Source organism: Capra hircus, unplaced genomic scaffold (assembly GCF_001704415.2).
Source record: "Capra hircus breed San Clemente unplaced genomic scaffold, ASM170441v1, whole genome shotgun sequence".
NCBI classification, from domain to species: domain Eukaryota; kingdom Metazoa; phylum Chordata; class Mammalia; order Artiodactyla; family Bovidae; genus Capra; species Capra hircus.
Genome location: NW_017190200.1, coordinates 776 through 9140, shown reverse-complemented (window position 1 = coordinate 9140; position 8365 = coordinate 776). Strand labels below are relative to the sequence as shown.

The 8365-nt window shown below is 35.8% G+C and overlaps 1 pseudogene; it reads left to right on the top strand.

Annotated features, from left to right (window-relative positions):
- Nucleotides 1-3032: 3032 nt before the first annotated feature.
- LOC108634839 lies at nucleotides 3033-4748 on the top strand (annotated as a pseudogene).
- Nucleotides 4749-8365: the final 3617 nt, after the last annotated feature.

Below are 8365 nucleotides of genomic sequence, written 5' to 3'. Positions count from 1 at the left end.
AATTTTGATATTATAATGGGGTTGTGGGCAGGAAAATAAACCATCAAATTCTGCTTTGTCATTTGTTCCTTTTCATTGAAGGACTCTTGAGGACACAGTAAACATACAATATTCTCGAGTTAAATTTTAACAGTAAGTGCAACTAGCACAAAGACATGCAATAGTGATAAAAGTCTGGAATGCATCATGCAGACTGTACTTGCCAGATAATCCTGACCCCTTTCATTTCCCTAAATTTTAAAGTAGCCCTATCAGTGTGCTTTGCAGGGTGCTATTCAGAGAATGGATGGTCAGGGCTCCCTAAGAGACCTCCAGATCCCATCCAGACACAGTGACTTAGAGAAAGATAAACATCAGCCTCCCTGGTGACTTGGTCCTGACAAAGTCTGAATCAGGAAGATCGAAGAGAAGACAGGGTCCTGCCTTAAGTAAGCTCTGTGTGTGGTAAGGTCTGGCCCTTAATGGACTCTGCTTCTAACCTGTCACTTTGCTCCTTCTGATTGAGGAGGGAGAGGGACTGTAGGAAGGAATCAAGCATAAGGAAAGTGGCATGGCAAAGATTCAGCAACTTCTTTCTCCATAAAATAGAGTGGTACCTTTTTTCTAATACATAAAATTCCCCTGAGGTCTTTGGATATTTTGAACTACTTTTATAATTTGCTATCTGATATTGTGATCTTCTCTAATGACCTATGCTGTTTCTTTGCTGATAGACTTACTTTACATTTCCAGAGCAAATAGAGGTTAAACACTATAAATTATAATCCAGTGTATGAGAATTGATTGGCAATTCCAAAATCTGTACCTTTCTTTTGTACTGGGCCTAGAAACTACAGATTGACACTGTCACTCCTTTGTGGTTCATTGTTAAAGTGTTCATGGTCAGCTGAATAAATTTTATTATCACAAAGTTGGAACTTTTTCAACAGTTTATTGATACTTATAAATTACAAAAAAAGGCTTCATTTATAAATGTAAACATCATTTGTCTATGCCATCATGTGTGAATGGTCATGATTATATTCCATAGCTGACTGAATATGGTAATAAGTATGTAAAATGTAACTATTCCTACTGATGTCAGTGCATTAATAGTTATCGTTGCTTATGATCACGCATCCTTTCTTCCTTACATGCCATATGGAAGACATTTAATGTTATCTTTTAATCTCTTGAATTCTAATGCTATAACTTTAAACTAATTGAATAAGGTATTTTTGTTACCCTAACAGGTTCTATGGACATACGATGGCAAAAAGCCAGACACCTTAGGACCCAATATTTGTCTGTATAACTGAATTCCCCAGAATGACCTTCTTGGTAAATATGGCAGAACAAATCCTAAAAACATGATTAACAGCTGAGCAGAGTGATAGTACTTCAATAGCAAATAAACTTATCAAGTGTTTATTATTAAGACATTCAGAAAGAAACTTTACTTCTGTGTTTTCACTCCCAACACTAGAGGGGAGAAGGAAAACATATCATAGTTGGCACTGTATTACACATTGGTCATATCCCTTATGCCCCAAATTAAAATATCTTCATTTTGCCTTAATTGCTTCTAACAGTGAGTAGCTTAATGGGTTATTGTTCTACCTCTGAATGCTTTCCTTACACCTATTGGTTCTCCTGTGTAGGAGTATTTTAAATACTACTGATAAATAATAGCTCCTTATTTATTACCAGTGACTCTCCATTTTCTACAGAAATAAAATCCACAATCATTTCCATGAAGAGGTAGCATATTTCTTAATAAAATGAAGATTCTCTTTTCTTTGGTTCCACAGTTACTACCATTACCCTTTCGGTGATTTTGACACCATTCTTATCAGATTAAATGACTTCCTTGATCTTTTAGAGAATATATTTCTGAATGCCCCCTTTTTATGCATATGTGGTTTCTTTTACCCAGAGTGCTCTTTAAACTGTTCTTCTGCCAATCTTGAATTCGATTGTGAAATCCAAGTGACAAAGCACTTCTTTCATGAAGTCTTCACTTATCTCTCCAGCAGACAGGAGTTTCTGGCTGTGAGTTCTGAAAGCAATTTAAATGCAGTTTCCTATGTGTAACCATCTGTTATCTTAAAAACATTGCTTTTTACAGTGCCTTATAAGGCCCATTTCTTGTTTTATTCTGAATTATTATTAATAATTTTACTGAAAGTCACTCAATGCTAGATCATCCAAAAACCAAAGGCTTTATAACTCATGGTGGAACCAACAGCACTTACAAGGCCATCTGCCATGAGATCACTATGGTGGGCTTTCCTATGTTTACTGACAACCTGATAACATCACCTGATGGCCCACAGCATACCAGGCTTCCCTGTCCTTCACCATCTCCCAGAGTTTGCTCACACTCATGTCCATTGAGTCAGTGATGCTATCTAACCATCTCATCTTCTGTCGTCTCCTTCTGTTTTAACTGCCCACTGTCATCAGTAGGCAGATCACTCAGAGAAAATAATCAATATGGCAATAGTGATCATAAATTATACAATTGACCAGTCAAACTTAATTGATATCTTTAGAATTAATACATTACACTAAAAAAATCAGAACACACATCTTCAGTCTTTGCAAACTGCAGGATTTCTGCTGCTTTTTCATTTTAGTCCAGAACTTTCCCCAAATAATTTACATTGCTTTGCAGTTGATCATTTATTGTTTTTGCTGTTTCTGTGAGGGACACAATTGTTGTGACCTCATAACCCTCCATTTTGTTGATGTCACCTCATCTCTAATTCTGTGTCAAAGCGACTGCAGACACAAGAGCCTCTCACTTGCTATTGTTTTACACTAGTTAGTCTTCTTTCTCATAGAATATAATTGATGTGTGTGTACAAGAAGGGTGACAGCACTGACAAATCAATACTAAACACACTGTATAATCTCGAAACGTTCTGCACTTTGCCTTTTCACTTGATTTCCACATCTGCTGACTATTCATGTAATCTACTTTTTTAAGGAATAGGAGTTATAATTTAACTTCTGGTTGATGACTTCTGGATATAAGCCTGAGCAATAGCAAAAGTTTACAGTAATTATTTTTAAAGGACTGCATATGAGCAAGATGCCTATGAAAAGACTCTCGCTTCTGCTGCTGCTACAGCTGACTTGTTACTTTAGCGGTGGGAGTTGTGGAAAGGTGCTGGTGTGGCCGGGAATTTAGTCACTGGATGAATATAAGACAATTCTGGAGGAACTTGTCACGAGGGTCATGAGGTGACTGTTCTGATATCTTCAGCTTCCACTATTCCTAATTCCAGCAAACCATCTACTATGAGATTTGAGACTTTTCCTACAACTTTAACAAAAAGTGATTATGAGAATTTTATGGAACGTCTTCTTGAGGAATGGACATATGTGGCGAAAGATTCCTTTTGGTCCTATTTGGCAACAGTGAAAAGTTCATTTTGGGAATTTTTTGATACTGCTTTAAGGATGTGTAAAGACGCTGTTTCCAACAAGAATTAATGACAAAACTACAGGAATCAAGGTTTGATATCCTTATTGCAGATGCTGTTGGACCCTGCGGTGAACTGCTGGCTGAATTACTTAAAATACCATTCGTGTACAGTCATTACACCTCACCTGGCCATATAATTGAAAAGAATAGTGGAAGACTTCCATTCCCACCATCTTATGTACCTGTTATGTTTTCAGAATTAAGTGATCGCATGACATTCATGGAGAGGGTCAAAAATATGTTTTACACACTTTATTTTGACCTTTTCTTCACAGCATACAACGATAAGAAGTGGAACCAGTTTTACAGTGAAGTACTAGGTAAGTTGGACTTCCTGATAGCTCAGTGGTAGAGAATCTACCTGCCAAGGCAGGAGACACAGGTTTGATCCTTTGGTCAGAAAGATCCCTTGGAAAAGGAAATGGCATTCCATTCCAGTGTTTTTGCCTGGGAAATCCCATGGACAGAGAAGCCTGTTGGGCTATAGTCCACGGAGTGGAAAAGAGTCAGTTATCACTTAGCAACCAAACTACTAGGTAATTCATGTTTTTAGTTGGTAGAATGAAGTCTTATTTTTCCTAGTGCCTTGGAAGTTGAGTTTGTCTAAATATAAATTCACAAAAATTTATCTCAAATAAGTGAAACAGTGAAATAAAAATATAAAATGACCCTCAATCTAACAAATATTATGCAAACACTTAAATTATAGGTAGGGTAAAGCCCATTACTAGTATCAGATACCAGGAAGTCATTTACCACAGACTGAAGTACCTAGGACATCTGCAATTGACTATCCAACTTACAAAACTTCTTTTTTTAACTTAAAGTCATTAAGAATCTCATAAACTGTCTTGATAAATGAAGACATGTACATTGAAAGTTATACACATATTTGTAGTATAAGTATCCAGTTAGCTTTTAGAAATTGTTTCTGCTTATGTAGAAACAGATGTATTCCAGATATACTTTATTATCCTATACTATGCTATGTATAGATTTATCAAGAAACAGACACATTCAATATCGTGGCCAAAACATCCCAAGTTCCTTCAAAAATTATCTAATATACACACATGACAATAGTCTCATTTGATCAAACATTTGTTGTTGTTTCCTTTTTACTTTCAGGAAGACCTACTACCTTATCAGAGACAATGGGGAAAGCGAAATGTGGCTCATTCGAAGCTACTGGGACTTTTCATTTCCTCGTCCACGACTACCAAATGTTGAATTTGTTGGAGGGCTCCACTGCAAACCTGCCAAGCCTCTGCCTAAGGTCACCTACTCCTCCTTGCTGTTCTTTTTGAACTTTGTGTTTTCAATAGGAATATTCTGTATTCTTTATTGAGAATGTTTGATTACAGGTAGTCAGATGTGGGAACCTGGATAAAGTGAACTTTCACCTAGAAAGTGATGTATTTCTGTATCAGCACATCTATCTGAATTTCATTATCATTACAGAATAAACTAGAGTACATGGGACACTTTGATAATACATCAATTAAATTAAATTTCATTATTCACACATAGAGAAGCATCATTCATTAAAGGACACTTATAGTTCTATATAAAAATATATATTTCATATAAATAAAATAATAGCGATATTATCACCTGGTGATGCCATCCAACACCTCATCTCACTATAATATGTTACATTATAATTGTATTATAATTATTATAGGGATAATTTTGTATATAGCATATTCCAGAAGTGAGTGCTAATATAGACAAATGGTGTAGGCACAGTTTCTACCACCTGACAGTCCACCTGAAATGACAGAACACAAGTTGTAAAAAATGTTATAAGTGGAAAGACCAGAGTGCTAAAGAAATATTCAGCATGAATCATATAATGTATCTCTGATTCACAGACAATTATGAGATCTGAAGGATGCTCAGGAATAAACAGAGGAATAGGGCAGGGGTGGAAGAAGATATGGACTTCTCTCTTAGCTCAGTTGGGAGAAGATATAAAAGAAAGGTAGCTGGAGTAGTAATGACAGTTGCCAAAAAGTCCAAGTTTAGTTTGGATAGGAAAAGGCTGAATAAAGAAGATGATGCTATAGAGGTAAGCTGGAAACAGATAATTGTAAAGATTGGAAACATCTAGTAGGGGCATTGGGAAGAATATTGAAAGGATTAAGAAAGAAAGAGGTGATGGCAGTGGTTTGGTCTCTAAGTTGTGTCCGACTCTTGCCATCACATGGACTACAGACTGCCAGGCTCCTCTGTCCATGGGATTCTCCAAGTGTGAATACTGGAGCGGGTTGCCATTTCCTTCTCCAGAGGATTTTCCCAACCTGGGAATCCAACCCAGGTCTCCTGCATTGCCGGCAGACTCTTTACCACTGAGCTATGACAAAAACCCTGAGAAGAGATAGTCATATATTATTAAAAATAAAAAGCAAGATGTCGTCACTGGGTTGGATTGTAAATGGTAAAGAGTAGGAAGAGACCATTTAGCAGATTATTGCTAGATATAGACAATAATGAGTGAAAACTAGAGAACAGTATTCACAGATATCACATTAACTCATTTTTTTTCTTTATGTTAAATTAATTTAATTGGAGGATAATTACTTTACATTATTGTGGTGGGTTTTGCCATACATTGACATGAATCAGGATGATTTACTTTGAATAAATTTAAATAAATCTCTGGGTTGGGAATAAAAACATACAGTTATATGTACATTCATTTCTATTGTTGGAAATGGGTATTTATTTTAGCTAGTGCTGTGGTGAAAAGCCTTAAAACTTACAAAAATACTTTAATATTTCATCTTCTTCATCTGTAACCAAAACCTTAAAAATTCCTGACATTAAAAATCTTTATATTAAATGCTGCTGCTGCTAAGTCACTTCAGTCATATCTGACTTTTTGTGACACTATGACTGTAGCCCACCAGGCTCCTCTGTCCATGGGATTTTCCAGGCAAGAATACTGGAGTAGGCAGCCATTCCCTTCTCCAGGGGATCTTCCCGACCCAGGGATCAAATCCTGGTTTCCTGCACTCCAGGCAGATTCTTTACCATCTGAGCCACTAGGAAATGTTAAATTATACTAAATCAGACTTCTGCACAGATAAATAAAATATATTAAATGAGATACAATAAAATATTTACTTGGAAAATAACAAATATAATAAGATCACAGTTTTCTTGAACATTAAAAGGGCATAAGCTAGGATTACAACTTTTAGGATATATATCATAGTGGATTATTTGATTATAGGAAGAGAATAAAGATTAAAATGACAGCACACATTTTAGCATAATATCTTCAAAGTCCACCCATATTGTCGAAAATGGCAGGATTTCCTTCTTTCTTGTGGGTGAATAATAGTTCATTCTCAGCACATGTGTCTCCGTGTGCGTGTGTGTCCATGTCTGTGTGTATCTATGAAACATCTTTAAATAATTCATCCATTGGTGGGCACTTAAGTTTTTTCCCTTAGCTAATTGTGAATAATGCTGCAGTCAACATGGAGCCCATATACCTCTTCTATATCCTGTTTTTATTTCCTTTGACTGTATACCAGAAGTAGAATTGCTGGATCATACAATAGATCTATCTTTAACTGTTTTAGGAACCTTCAATGTATGTTCCATAAGGGTTAAACCAATTTACATTCCCACTGAGAGTGTACAAGCATTCACTTTTCTCCACATTCTCACAACACTTTTCTCTTCTTGGTTATAGACTTTCTAATAGGGGGGAGGTAATATCTGATTGTGAGTTTGAAATACATTTCCCTGATGATTACTGATGTTGAGTATCTTTTCCTATACCTGGTGACCATTTGGAAATCTTCTTTGTAAAGGGTCTATTTTGTTCATCTGCCCATTCTTTACTTGAATTTTGTTGTGTGAGTTGTGCATATATTCTGGATCTTAACCCCTCATTCAATATGTGGTTACAAAACTTTTCTTCTACTCTGTAGATCACATTTTCGTCTTGTTGATTATTTCTTTTGCTGTGCAGAAGCTTTTAAGCTTGATGTAGCCCCACTTGTGATTTTCCCTTTTGTTGTGGTCTTGATGTCCTATACAAAACATCATTTTCAAGACCAGTGTCAAGGAGTTCCTAACCTTATATTTTCTTTTAGGGGTGTTATGGTATCTGGTCTTGTGTTTAAGTCATTGATACACTGATACATTTTGAGTTGTTTTTGTGAGTGGTCTGTTTTTCGTTTTTTCATAGTTTATCCAGTTTTCTCAGAAAAGAAAGAAGTGACTAACATTTCCACAATTGGTGTTTTTGTCTCCCTTGTTGCTCCCTTGTTGACTATTAGTTGAACCCTGTATGCTGTTCCATGGTCTATGTGTCTATGTGGGGGCCAGTACACTATTTGAAATATTGAAACTTTGTGGTAAATATGAAATTTCAAGGTGTGATTCTTTGGGCTTTTGGTAATGTCACCATTTTAGCAGTATTAGTCTTCTGGTCCATGTCATATGATGACTTTCCATTTATTTGTGTTTTCTTCTATTTCTACAATTTCTTATAGTTATCACTGTACAGATCTTACACGTCACTGATTAAATTTATTTCTAGTTATTTTCTTCCTTTTGATGCTATTGTGAATGGGATAGTTTTTTCCAGATGTTTCATTATTAGTACACAGTAAGGAAACTGAATTCTATATAGTGCAAGTAGGCATCCTTGTTTTGTTTCTGATTAGAGAAAAAGCTTTCAAGTGTTCACTGTTGAGTATAACGTTAGCTTTGGGTTTGTCATATATGTTCTTTATTACATTGAGATATGTTCCTTCTATACCCTATATGTTGAGGGTTTTCTCATGAAAGAATGTCATATCTTGTCAAAAGTTTTTTGGACATCTATTGAGATAATCAAGTTATTTTATTGTTCATTCTATTTATCCTTGC